Below are 14,872 nucleotides of genomic sequence, written 5' to 3'. Positions count from 1 at the left end.
GGGGAGTGAGGATTTTATTCAATTACGGGATAAGAAGCTGAGGTGGTAGCTGAGGATCGCTACGGATAAAGATTGAGGTTTAGAAATACGAGAGGGAAGAAGGTAGGCGATGGTAAATGAGAATGTAAATCGGGTCGAGATTTTTCGCGTTCGAAAGCGAGAGAAAAGAGATAGTCTTTTGTAGTCGAATAGTCTTTCGAAGATTATTCTGTTTTCACGATTCAACGATTGCTCGGTGTCGTCCTCGATTAAATCGATCCCCATCTTGCGGACACGCTCCTCGCTCGCCTGGCCCTCGGTTAACCGCAGCCTTTGGGGGAGGTCAGGATACCCGCACCGATACCCTTCCACCCTTCCCCACTCTTACCCGTTATCGACGATAAAGTTCTCGAGAATCTGGTCGTAGTTTTAGAAATTTTAGGAAATTTTCTCCTAAATTTTTTTATTTCGGCGTCGTCGGAAAATAAATAATTTTTGACCCCGTTGGATGCGAAATCGATGACGGTTGCGCGGGGCAACCGGCAAGGCAGAGGGAGATCTCGATTTTAATCGAGATTATTCGTTAGCGAAGAATAAATTTCTCGCTGTATCGGCGGCGTTTATTGGCGGAAAGAAATATTATCGGGAAATCTCCAGCTTCTCCGGATCGATTATTGGCCAGGATCGCGCCCCACCCCTGTGTAAATCGAATTACCGGAGGTACCATCCATTTGCATAATTTTCATAAATAACCGATATCTTTCGATTACGCCCTGTTTGTTCGACCAAACTATATTCGTCGAGCGTGAACGTTCTCCTCTTTTGTTTTACACGTTCCCGGATTGCTCGTTTAGTTCCCCCCCTCCCTCTCTTTTCCCTTTCTCCCTTTTTTTCTTTCTCTTTCTCTCTCTCTCTCTCTCTCTCTCTTTCCCTTTCTTCCTCTTTTTTTTTATTTTTTATTTTTATTTTATTTCGGGTCGAGCACGATGAATATTCGAGGGAAGAACGAATTTATGCGCCGCGAAAAGCATTCGCTCGTTTTATATTCCGTAATCGCGTTTCGTATGCATCGATTTGTTGACTCATTGATTCGCCGGCCATTCGATTTTAATTCAATCTCGACCCGCGCGTGGCGTGTTTGCCTTGCTTTTGGCAATCGTCCGTGTACAAATTTGATCGACTTTGGGGCAAGGTACGCGCGAAAAAAAAAAAAAAAGAAAAGGAGAAGAATAATAATCGTCGATTTCGAATAATAACCGTTCTTTTCGCTCTTTGCCGAATCGAAATCGAAGAAAATTGTTAATAAGATATAAATGGAGTGTAATTGAATCGTTCCTCCAAGATCCTCCAATCTTTGGGTAGAAGATACATCGTCCTTCTTCTATTTCGGCACCGTTCTTGCTCACCGATTCATCTTCAGCATCTTTTGAATAATAATAAATAAAGGAACGTTTAGCAGAGTCATGGGAGTGATGTCTCATGGCGGAAAGCATCGAGAATTCCTCTTCGAATTTTAAAGTCCTATTCCTCTTTCTCCTTGTGATTTGACTCCGGTGCCGTAAAGTAATGAGAGTTCATGGTGTTTTCAAGCCTGGAACGTCCCGCGAGACGTTCACCGGTTGAAATTTTTATCAAGCCATTGGGAACCATGAATTTCTACTCGTAAACTCGTTTCGTGGAAGATGAGGAATCGGTTATTCGCGAGAAATCCAGCCAGAGGAATCCAATTGAAAAAAAAAGATCGGGAAATAATATTTAAAACTTTCCTCGCCATCCGTGTCGAATGTCATCTCGAGTACATCTCGTTTCAATTCGTTTCTCATCGTTATCAGAATACGAATTCTGTTCCTCGCATCAGTCTCTCGATCTGTGTCTCAGTTTTAAATCGGTCAATCGCGAGTCAACAAATTTACTCGAGATCCTTACGAATCCAATTTAAAATCTAAATCCTAGATCGGACGAGTCTAATTCAGCCAGTATCTCTACAGAAAAAGAGAGAGAGTTGATTCGCGTTTTTACAAATTTCCACAATAGACACGATTCAATTTCCACGGTGACAGAAACAGGAAGTTACCTGTTTTTACAAGTTTCCATAATGGAGTACAATTCGATTCCTACAGGAATAAAAACACCACCGCTTGATTCTCTTACTTCCTTTCCACTAGATAAGGATAACCAGCATACCTCGTGTATCACGCGGCTTTGCAAACGCTTTACCGATACTTTGCAGATACGATCAGCAACCCCCCCTCCCTTCCGTTACCTCATCTCGTATCTCAAAGCGGGTTTTTTTTCCGGACAGCGGTCGTAAAATGGACGGGTTCGCGAGCCCGTTGAATCGAACTCGTTTTAACCCTCGCGACTTTGATTAACCACCAACGACGCGTGCCATTTTTGTCCCTCGGAGGAGGTTGGCTGGAGGTTGGCCGGCTCGAGTTTATTTCTCGATAAGGGGGATGAAAGAGGAGAGGGTGGGAAGTGGGAATTGGTCGGGACAGGGCGACGAGCAGCACGCGTCGATCGATTTTTCTGCGGGCGCACGATGCTTTCTTGCTGTTCGATTTAATCGCGTTTCGGCCGTTTCCTCCGCGGCCAAAGAATTTCCAGATTGAAAGCATTGTCGTGTCGACGTTGCTGCGTGCGGAAATGCATGGAGCGCGGGAAACGTGTTATCGTGGGATTATTTTTAAGCGGTTTCCAGTCGGGAAACCTGGAAGTTGAAACTCTATTTCGTGGGTGTATAATAATATTTTTAAGAGTTGTGAGAATCGAGATTACGGAATTTTTCTTTTTCTTTTNTTTTTTTTTTTTTTTTTTTTTTTTTTTTTTTTTGTATATTATACGTTGTACGCGTTCGATGATATTAATTTTTATCCATGGTATCCGATGAGGGGGGTTGGATTTTTGTGACGAGAACGAGTAATATATTTTCGGGATTAGAGATGGGGAGAAATTTCGAATCTTTCCGGGCTTTTTTTTCAGATTGTCGATGATTAACTTTTATTTAGATATCGATGAAGTTGGAATTGGATTTTCACGAAAAAAGAGAGTAATAACTTTTTTTTTCTTTTTGTGATTAGAAATCGAGCATATAGAAATTTCAAATTTCTTTCTTCCCTATTCTAATTTTTTATTTCCCCGCATCGGTGTTTTCACGAATCGAACGGAATTGGAAACTGGATTTTTCGCCGGGCTGAGAAAGTAATAATAATTTTTTTTTGGAATTAGAAATGGAGCGTAGAGAAATTTTTCTATATACCTACCGTGTCCCATGATGAATTTTTATCTAGCCAACCAATATTTTCACGAATATTAATTTTCCCTACGTTTCAATTTCTGTTTTCTCCCCTCTCCCCCGTTCCCTGGGATCTCTCGCCGATCCCACTTGCGAATTCGTAATTCAAACCTTGTATATCCCCGCAATACCTTTTTATATGATTACATCGCTTCTATTTATGATACATAAACGCGCGCACAAGCGTACAAAGTATACAAATTCGCCGTAGAAAGTTTACAGAAGTCAATCTCGAAACTGGTAACGGTTTCGAAAGCCGTTTCAATAAATATTCCGCTCGTGGATTTGTTGTGGGGAGGGGAGAAAAAAAAAAAAAAAAGAAAGGAAAAAAGCAGGGTAACCTCATCGTTTTTCAACGAGGGAAACCGGAGTAATAGAGGCTGATTTAATTTCGATTGCTAAAACGAGGAGGAGGGGGATGAATCGCTAGAATCGAAAGTTTGAAAAAGTCCGAGTTTTCGAGTAACTTCGTTGAAAAATGGCCGACGAGCCCATCCGCGACAGAGTTTTCCCCCCCAGGTGCAAAAAATAATATTCCCGCTAATTGGGTTATCGCGAATGATCGAGAATGATGGCGGCGGGGATTCTCGCGGCTCGGCTCGGCTCGGCTCGGTGAAAATCGTGAAAATGTTGTTCGATCTCGGTGAGGTTGGAGAGGTTGGTAAGAGGTTGGACCGATGGAAATTGCTTCATTTCCAGATTTGACGCTCGTTATCCAGACTACTCCAATTCCTCCATTCTCCACATTCTCCCATTTTTCCCCTCGCCCCTTTTCTTTTCTCGCCTTCCTTTTCAATGAATCATATCATATAGATATATACGTCGATAATATATCATGCATTCGATTCGAAATTCGATCGATTTTTTATCGATTATTGGTAAATTTGTTCAACGAGGCACACAACGAGAAATGATTTATAGAGAGAAAGATTTTTCGTATCGAGGCGCGATCGCGATGGTCGATCGATGAGAGGGAGGGATTACGAGATTCGGAATTATTTCGAGGCCGATCGTAAAAATGGCCTCGGGTAAAATTAGTCGTTCGTTGTAGCCGTGCGTGTTGTTGTTGCGTCGAGAGGAAAATGGGAACGCGGTGGTGGGAACGAATTAATTTTCAGGAGATAAAACGCGATTCATTGGCCATCACGATCGGTGTACGGGGGCGCGAAAAGGGCGTGAAAAACTGTTTGCGCCATATGTTACGAGATTATTAGGATTATTCCAATTATCGAGAACGCGTTTATTGCAGGGCGGGGAAAAAAGGAAGGAAGAAAGAAAGAAACGACGAGAATAAAATAAAATAAAATAAAATAAAATAAAAAGAGGAGAGGGAAGGATAAAAGCGAATAAACGCAGATTAAAGCGTTCTCGACGTTTTTTTTCGTCGTAATTTCTATCCAGTGTTTGGTAACTGTGTATTTGGCGTGTCCCTATCTTCAAAATTTGTCGAGGTATTCTACAACCGGAGGAAACAACGCTATTTCGTAAATTTCCCCAAGCAAATAATCGTTATTTCCTTTTCCCTCTTTTTCTTCTTTTTCGAATTCGTAAAACTTGTAATGCGACGGTCGTGTTCCTCATCGATCATCTATTTCCCTTCCGATATTTCTCGTTTTTTCTCTTTCTTTTTCTCTTTCTCTCTCTCTCTCTCTCTCTCTCTCTCTCTCTCTCTCTCTTTCTCTTTCGTCTCCACGTTTTCTGTGCACGAGTTCGCACGAGTGAACAATCTCGATTTAATAATTCTAAATAACGACGCGCGATTTTCATAAATGATAGGTCGCATTAATTGCACGGAGGTGGATTGCGTCGCATCGATTTAAATCAACTAGCCGCGATAATCTGTCGTTCGTTCGGGCTCTCTGTCAAGTGTCATCGATTCGAGCGTTTGCACAACGATGAAAGTAATACGTACAACGTGGAAAGGGAAGGGGGGGGGGGCGAGATTGATAGGGCTGATGTCGCTTTTTACGTCGCAGATCAATTTTTAATGAGAGCCGTTGTCATATATCGAGGCGATAATTGTTAATAAATTGTCACGTTCGTCGTTTTTTTCGCAATTTTCGATTTTAAACGAGGATTCTTCCTTCAAAAATATTTCAATATCGATTCGTATATCGCGCGTCTTTTTCCTCCTTTTTTTTCTTTTTTTTTTTTTTTTTACTTCTGAGAGTTTTTCCAAAGTGTCGTATATTCTGTAATGAAAAAAATACGACGACGAGGAAAGGACGAAGTTTAAAACTGTACGTATAACGATCCTTTCGGAACAAGTAGTTTAAAGTTCATGCTAGAATTTCATGTCGCAGAGAATCAAGTATCAGAGTTCAAGCGTAGTAACGTATCAATTAAATAAAGTGTAAACTACGATATATGTACGCAATAGCGCGATCGTATCGAATTTGGATAATTCTTCGGATTGACGAAATTCCCGTACATACGAAAATGCGACGTAACATGGATATTCGAGACAAATTTCAATCATCGAAAAAGTATCGTCGCTATCCTCGACGTATCGTCGGATTATCGAATTTGCATTCTTCGAATAGAATTGACGGAATTCAGATTTTCAAACGCGATACGTAGGACGGATGGTTTTCAGATGGATTTACAAGAATTTTCCGAATTTTCTATACTGGGATCGGGATGGAAAATCGCGAGAATTGGAATGGAGATGAAATAAAAAAAGAAGAGAAAAAAGGGCGGAGGGGGTAGAACTTGCTCGAGCAAGTGTCTCGTATCGTGGAATATAAAAAGAAAAAAAAAAAAAAAAAAAAAAGAAAAACGCGAAACGTCACGGCGAAAATTCAATCCTCGGATATGGATTCGTTGCGAAAGTGATAAATTTCGTAGATAGCCGGGTATCGGCAACGATTGTTACAACATTGACTGGGAATACGGACGGATAAAACGATAAAATTATTTATAGACATGTGGCGCGTGTTAAACAATGGCCGAGAGGATCCCGTATTAAAAATCGCTCGCATCCGTGAATAATGGCGCGTCCACCGCTCGTAAACCGCGCGTTTACGGGCTTGCTTATGCGTCCTTAAATTATTATTACCATTCTTGCACGAAAGTCGTCGGGCGTGGCACGGATATCGCGGCACGAGGCGGTCCCCGATCGTAAAATCGTTTCGAATCGGCGATTCGATGCCGTCCATACCTCGCCTGGACCAAGATTTAATCAACTTTTTTCTTTATTCGTCCTCGCTTTTAGAGGAGAGGGAGAACGCGTTTTAAAATCGTGAAAAGAAGGAAGGGGAGGGAAGAGGGATTTTCGCGAATAAATTTGCGCGAAAGATGGAAGGGAAGTACGAACATTGAAAATAACATGATCACGCGTCGAGTAATTGCAAAGTTTTGGAAAGTTGCATTCTGAAATTATTCTATCATCAAGCGTTCGTAATTTCCAATCGATTATTTCCTCGAAAATTGATTAAATCGAAAAGATTCGTCTTCGAAATTAACTCGAATTAGCTATCTAACGAGATAATAACAACGAGAGGAAAGGAAGTTTGAAAAGTTTGAAAAGAGACGAAAAAAATGGAAAGATGGGAAAGATACGTAAAAAAGAATCAACGTATCCTTTTTTCGCCTGTCTTGTTTCACAATCTTCCCTCCTCCTTTTTTTCCTTCTACTTCTCCGGCTTATGTAAAACCGGTCTTTTCTCCAGCCAAAATATTGTCGATCCGCGGAGAGCGGCGGAAGGACAGTCGTCGGGGCGGAGGGGGATGGACGTGGGGAGACGGAATCGGGTGAAAAAGTGCGATGGGAACGAGAGGAAAAACGTTGCAAAGAGAGCAAACAGAGGAGGAGAGAAAAAAGAGGGGAAAGAGAAAAAAAGGAGGAGGGGGATGGAGAAGAGAGAGAGAGAGAGAGAGAATTCTCTCCGAGTGGAGTTTCCTCTGCTCTTTGATCTGCCAACCCATGCCTTTTGTTTTCCAACCGCGGACGTCGCGCTGGAAATAAAAGACCTTAAACACACTCCACGAGGAGGGAAGGTGAGGGGAGGAGGGATCGTTTCTTCTCCCGTCTTCCCGTCACGGTTCTTCTCTCCCTTTTATCGTCCCTGTCTACGTCGCTCCCAAATCGTCCGTGAAAAACCGCGGTCCTACACCTTCGTTTAGCTTTAGTACGCGAGTCTGGTCTTTGGATTCGAGTCCGCCCCTCCCCTCCAACCTCGGTATAAACGGTACCGAGCCTCCTTTTCGATTCTACTCTTCTGCGAGTACGACCATGCCTCGACATCCCCTCTATTTTACGTTTGATCGTAACAATACGATCGAATGCGCACACACACGACCATACATCATTATATTGTATCGCATCGAGGACGGAAGACTTAAAGAGAGCTCTACACCATCGTTCCAATCGAATATTGTAAGAAGAGTTTTTTTTTTCTTCCTCTTAACGTTAAAAACGAGAAAAACCATATATCGTAAATTGTTAAAAATATTACACGCGGATCGAAACGTATCCTCCACCTCCCCCTCCATTTTTAACCATTATTCAAAAAATTCATTCTCCCCAAAAGCGCAAACGAGAATCTATTCTCCTAAAATCCGGATGGAAAATTAACAATTCCACCTCTCCCAATCGGGGGATCGAAAGCCCCGTTTAAATGGGGCCGCGTAATGCATCCGATGGACGAGGATAGGAACGGTTCGCTATCGATTAACGCGATACATCGAACGTGTCGGATTAATGTTAATAACGAGAGCCATAGCGCATCCGTCGACGGAAGGAGAGAGAGAGAGAGAGAGAGAGAGAGAGAGAGAGAGAGAGAGANGAGAGAGAGAGAGAGAGAGAGAGAGAGAGAGAGAGAGAGAGAGGGAAAGAGAGAGGGGGTAGTGGCACCTTGCCGCCCTCGAATTTATTTAGCCGCGTGGGTTGTTACGCCCGTGACACATATATTGCCCCCGGACGACAATGTAGGCTGATTGATATTGCGCGTCGCGGCTTTAATACTTAATCTTTAATCAATAGGGGCGACAAGCGGCGCCGCGCCCACCCTCGCTTTATTGGATTTCCCCGGATCTCGACTCGCTGGATCGCTTTCAATGGAGACGGACAATCGAGGCGAGCCATCTCCCTCCCCTCCCTGTACGTTTCGTCGTACAGGGGGTACAAGCCTATTCGTTCAGACCGTTTTATTTAAACGGTCCGCGTGGACAAAACGTGCCCCTTCCACGCCGATTAAATCGCGGTCGCGTATGCTCTTTTTTTTTTTTTTTTATTTTTTCCTTTTTTTGTTCCCTCCCTCTCTCTCTCTCTCTCTCTCTCGAAGCTTTATTCGATAAAGGGAGGCGATAAAGATGTCGAGAGATGTTTGTTTCCGCGTGGGGGGTGGTTTTAATGGAACGTGGTTCCGTTTCGTTTGAAAGAAATGTGNTCTCTCTCTCTCGAAGCTTTATTCGATAAAGGGAGGCGATAAAGATGTCGAGAGATTTTGTTTCCGCGTGGGGGGTGGTTTTAATGGAACGTGGTTCTGTTTCGTTTGAAAGAAATGTGGGGGATGAAATTTAGGACAGGGAGGGGGTCGAATGGAAGAGGGAAACTTTTATGAGTGTCAGGAAACGAGGTTGCGATTCGATTGCGTATATTGTTTAGAAAATTTGATCGTAGAATATTATTTTATTTGTACCGAAGGACAGTCTTCTCTCCCCCTTTTTTTTTTTTTTTTGGTAAAAAAGAGGAACGGAGACGGATTATCGGAGAATTTCGAACGAAGCTGAGAAGAGAAGAGAGCGTAGTAATCTAATTACTACTCTAATCGCGTGTCCGTTACGTAAAATCGATTCAACCGTTTTATTTAAATTAACTCGTTCCTCGTTCGAGGCCATCTTTACCCTTTACCCCGAGTTTACGCGTTGGACAGGATCGAGAAGTGAAATTTTATGCGCGCAAGGAGGATTCTCGTGCGCAGATACAGGAAGGAGGGGGATGTTCGAAAACCGCGCGACGACGTCGATGAAACGCGCCACGAAAACGAAGCGATGGACGACGCGTTAATTATACACCTCGCTATATCGGGGCCCGCTATTAGCGAGCGTTCGTTATACTCGCCGTGATAGCCGCAACATTGTAGCGACATTCCCTCAAACGGTTCGTCTAATTTCGCGACACGAAATCGAACTATTTAACCCGGTTGCGCGAAATCATTATCCCGACGACGTCGTCGTTATCGTCTCGGATAGAGACGATGCGGGGGACGTTTGTTACGAGCGTTCGTAAAACAGTATCGGCTTCGTCTTAATCCGTAATTAGCTGGAAAACTTTTCTGTTGGTGTTGGGAGAAGCGAAAGTTAATATAGGTCCGGGTTATTTTGCGTATTAAATATTTTACGCGTCATGAAGAATTATTGCTCTTTGGACAATCATCGTTACGTTAAATTTTCGACAAGAAGACATGGAATTTCTCGATCGTTCGTGACGAGACGAAAGATTCGAATTCGTTCGCAACTCGATATTCAATTGACCCGATTTTCCGACAAGTTTCGTCGTTCAACTGTAAGGAAAATTTAAAAGAAAGGAAGATGAGTACGGTTTTCACTTTCTCTCGTTCAACTTTTTCACAAGTTTAGAGAGAGAGAGAGAGAGAGATAGAGAGAAAATTTTGGATCGATTCGCTCACCATTTTTCACAAATGGTATCATTCATCGCATCGACAACTTTCACTCTCGAGAGTTTTACTTTTAAATCCGTAAGCGATTGAATGGCGAAGTACATGAATAGTGTAGAAAATCGCGGTTTAATTTCGAGCGATATCCGCTTGACAAGCGACAAGCGCGATTCAACAAAAGGGTTGTCGTCGACGCCTGGGTAATCGAGGCTCACTGGTATCCATGGACTACCGGAGGGCATCGACAAAGAGCCACGGTGCTTATAGCTCGGTTTATCGCGTGTTTCGGTCGCGGGGCTCGATTAAAAACTAGGCTCGCCTCTAACCGCAAGCGCCGGCCTATTATTTATGGAACAGCGCCGGCTGAAACTGGAGCGGCGTGAATTCTTCATGCTCTAACCCCGAGTCGCGGGCCTAGTGCTAGTCATCTTTCACCAGGGAGTTGGTCGGAGACGCCAGGATACCTGCGCCATTTACGCGTTGTTCAATCATGCATCGGTCAATCAATCGGGCCACGGCTCGCCCTTTAATCCCGATCCTCCACGAATGTTCAAGTTATCCATCTTTATTTCCTTTGGGATGGAATTTTTGGAACTCGAGGATGATTTCGATAATCAAAGGTGCGATTAATTAATAAACGTTGCAAAAAGAATATTTACATATTCTAGTCGATAGAGGAAGGTATAGAGCGAGTAAAATAAATAGGAATGATAGTAATCTACTCTTGAAACACGAGATTGACACCGATATCTATCTAGAGATTAGCGAAATCCATGCTGTTCTCTTGTCTCCGCGTGATGTCGTCGATCCTCGGCGAAAAAAGAAGAAAAAAAGAAAACATTTCGACGCGAAACTTCGTTCGATTTAACTGGAAACAAATACGCTGTGAATACGGTGTGTTTCCATTCTGTCTTTCGCGTTGACGAAAAACAACAGATGCTCGACAACCGTGGAAACGTGTCAAAGATCGGTTAACGAGAGAGCGAGAGAGAGAAAGAGAGAAAAAGAGAAAGAGAGAAAAAGAGAAAGAGAGAGAGAGAGAGAGAGAGAAGGGTAATGACAGACAGGTGCGATATGCGCGCGTGCCTTGCCAGAACGAATCCAGTGATCACAAGGCTGACTGATTTTTCACGACGTCTCCTTGTAAAGGAGACACCTGTTCTCGAGTTGCAAAATTGCCGGTTCCCGCCGAGGATGGGAAGATTGGCCTCGTAGTTTGCGCCCAGAGAGTTCTCTAATTAGAACGTTTCGCGCACGTTTGGACAATTTAAAAGATAACGCTTCAAAGGCCGTGATTCCGCAACGCCTTTCGATCGCGATCTGGACGGCCTTGGATTTCACTGCGATTTTTTTTCCACCCCCTTCCCTGGTTTTTCTCCGATCGCGTGGATGGGCGCGCATTAAAAAAAAAAAAAAGAAAGAAAGAAAGGAGAGGGGGAGGGAGGAGATGGAACAAATATGGGCGGCTGAACTCGAGAGGTGTTGGAACTCTCATTCCGTTTGATTCGATGGCGTACTCGAAAATATCGAACTTCAAAATACCCACTAGAATTTTTCCCTCCCCCGCCTCTCTCAATTTTTTCTTTTTTTTTCTCTCTTTTTCTCTCTCTGACTACCGACAGATTGTATTTTGTACACGCACAAATTCCCTCCCCATTCCCTTTTTCATTCGTGCAAATTTCACGGAATTATCGAGTTTTCCGTGGAAAATAAATGAAGGGTGCGTCAAATATTCGTCAAGAGGGGCGAATAAAAAATAAATAAATAAATAAATAAATAAATAAATATCGTTTTCCAACGTCGAAGTTTCCAACGATGGTGGAAAGCGTGGTTACAACAAATATGGATTTCCAAACCCTTTGAAACGCATACATGTATAAAGGGGGAACGATTTCGTTTTCGAGACGAAAGTAGTTGGTCGTAATGCACGTTTATTCTTTTTTCTCTCTCTTTCTCCCCTCCCGAAGCGGGCATTTTCATGGAAATTTACAGGATATTCGAGCCACGCGACCTCGTATAATTAACGTATGAAAATGCACGGAATGAACTGTGGGGAGGGGAGGGGGTTCGCTCCGCGGGACCTTGCCGCCACAGCCGCGTTATTTGAATTTTATTATTCTTGACGGTGTACGGGCACGCTAGCGGAATTTTCCTGGCCATTATATCGCCCCCGCCGATTATTAACCGCATCGTGCTTTATTGTTTCCCATCGATCACCGGATCCCCGACTGCTTTAAACTCGACTCGACTTTCGCGGCTCCGTCGCGAAATATTCGTGTCGTCCTCACAGTTGCAATTTCGTCCCCCCTTTAGCAAACAGATAGATTTTTTGAAATGAATTTTTGAAAATTCAGGGAAATAAATAATCGCCAAGCGATTCGATACCGAAAGTTAACGAGCGAGAAAGAATATATTATTCGATAAAGTTAGAAATAGGAATAAATCGGATTACACGTGATGTGTGCCTTTGTTCCACTTTTTTCCTTTGAACTCACGTATAAAAAAATCATATTGACAAAAAAATCATTACATTTGTGAATTTCCAACGTGAAGTAATAAGCGCATAATATTAAGCTTAATTTAATAATAAAAAAGAAAGAAACAGGAAAAATAATAGAAAAACTTATCGATGATTTATATTAAAAAATAGATTTAAACTAAAAAATAGTTCTCTGCCTTTTATACGCGTTTAAATTTAATAATAAAATTTAATGTATTACGCGTATTACATCGAAACAATTATTTTTTTATAAATTTGAAAATGAAATTTTGTCCATTTTTAATACATTTCGTTCGAATCATTGTCTCGTCGCACGATGGTTCAAACAACAAGGAACGTAGAGAAAACAGCGATCGCGACTCATAAATACATAGAGATACGATTCGCACCCATCTTTTTAGATACAACAAACTCAAGAGACAAGAGGGGGGAATTGGCGCGAGTTTCAAAGGAATAAAAATGCCTCGTACTAACATTCTCCCTTTTTTTTTGTTCCAGGTAAGTCTGGTCAAGCATGGGGAGGGCAATACAGTTGAATTGGATTAAACGAGAGACGGGGAAGGAAGAGTCGGTGGCAACCGCTTATCCGAACTACTTAATGATCATTAAAGTGGCGGGTGTCGCGCGAAACGTTCGGAGGGAAATGCGTTTGCGTTTGGGATCCGGCCACCATCTGCGCCGTAATTAGCAGGTAAACGTTCCTATAAATTTCTCGTCCGCCGGACTAATAACAAAAAAAGCTGGGTGGGAAACGTGGTGGGAAAGGAGAGAAAAGTTTGGGGATCGTTACCTAGCGGCCCTAATCGCGGGAAAACGGTGTTCTATCCCACACTCCATTCAACCACCGGCCATCCATAAATACACCGCCGTGGAATTATCAAGGCAGAACTTTCGAATATCCGTCCGGAGCGGAATTGATCGATCGACCGGTGGAAAATGGTTGGTCGAAAAATTCAGTCTTCGTAGTCTCGACTTGCTTGCTGCGAAATGAAATAATACAATGCATATATGCATCTGTTTCGAAAAAAAGTTGGCGCCGACAAAATTTTTACGCGTCCCCGTTAAATTTATATCGATGCACTCCGAATTCCGAAGCACACCATTCATTGTTTCCTACAATAATCCCATATATATTTGCACAACAACAAAATTATTTCCCACCTATACGCGTTCGTTCGAGTACGAAAGCTTTAATCTCGTGAAAGATCATTATGCAAGGTGAAAAAAAAAAAAGAAGAAGAAAATCAAATCAAAGCAAATCTCGTTGAACCCTCTAAACCTACCTCCTCCAATCTCCTTCTCGCATCGTCAAAAGCTCATCCCGCGGACAGATTAACACCGCAGATAAATTTCACGACGACGTTACCGTCTCTCTCTCTCTCTCTCTCTCTTTCTTCCTCGCTCAAACTCGCTCACGTATGAGCGCGGTATCGCGAGCCGATCTTAATTCAAAGCATGGCCGCGTCCACGTCCTTTCTCCTGGTTCTTACAGGGCGAGGAGGGGAGGAGCCGTGACAAATAGCTTTTAATTTCTCGCCACTGTTTACCCAAGCTACTCCCGAATTAATTGCCCGTTACCCGGCTTCCGGACGTTATCTTATCGTCGCCCGCTTAAACAACCATCCTTGCTCTCCATCCACCTCCCCACCCCCATCTCTCCCTCTCCTGCTCTTCCTCCTCCTCCTCCTCGCCATCCACCTCACTCGAGCCTCGAGCCTCGAGCCTCTCGAGCGAGTCCATCCCTCGGCCATCCCCCGTCGGTGGAGGGGAGGATCCGTTCACGGGGGGATGAACACCAGCGTCAGATCTAAACCGATGATTATGAATGCGGCAGACCGCTGTGTAAGCCTCTTCGGGGAAACGGAAGGAAGGAAGCAAGGAAGGAAGAGGGAGGGAGGAACTCTGTTTGCTGGAGGAACTCCTCGTGGACGAGGGATGGGATATCTCGGACGGGCATCTAAACTCGGCGGAGATGCGTCCACCGCTGTTTGCGCCCCGGCATACCGTATCGGATCGAGGGGATCTAGAGTCAACAAAATGCGTTTGAACCAGACTGGACCGTTTTTGGAAGATTAAAACTCGGCCAGGGGGAAAATTGGCCCGCGCTCCCGTTAACCGGCTTACTTAAGACGTATCGTCGCAAGCTCGTTCGTCGATTCCCGTCGTCCCGTCGTTTGAATGCTCGTTCAGAGATTCAGGAGGAGGGGTTGAGGATTTTGACGAGATGTCAAGTTTCGATTGGGTTATTTTTTTTTTTTTTCTTTACCTTTTTTTCATCTTTTCGCGTAGAGCGGCAAATTTTTTTTATGATTAATTTATGTATTGTCGTTAAAAGTTTTTAACGAGCCAAGAGTTGGAATTTCATCCATTTTACGCGTAGAACGTAGAAATTAACTCGCCATTGGGACGGAAATATCCATATTGGTGGAAAACACCAATCGAAATTTATTCAAAATGTGTTTATTCGCGCGCGAGGAA

At 43.3% G+C, this 14,872-nt stretch overlaps 1 protein-coding gene across 3 annotated transcripts in view; it reads left to right on the top strand.

Annotated features, from left to right (window-relative positions):
* LOC122712045 (beta-1-syntrophin) overlaps window positions 1-14,872 on the top strand; it is a 311,081-nt gene that overhangs the window by 108,478 nt on the left and 187,731 nt on the right. The window lies entirely within an intron of this gene.

The sequence above is a fragment of the Apis laboriosa genome, unplaced genomic scaffold (genome assembly GCF_014066325.1).
Source record: "Apis laboriosa isolate Shangri-la unplaced genomic scaffold, ASM1406632v1 scaffold18_cov149, whole genome shotgun sequence".
NCBI lineage: Eukaryota > Metazoa > Arthropoda > Insecta > Hymenoptera > Apidae > Apis > Apis laboriosa.
The sequence above is the reverse complement of the archived record's forward strand: the minus strand, read 5'-3'. Positions and strand labels throughout refer to the sequence as shown.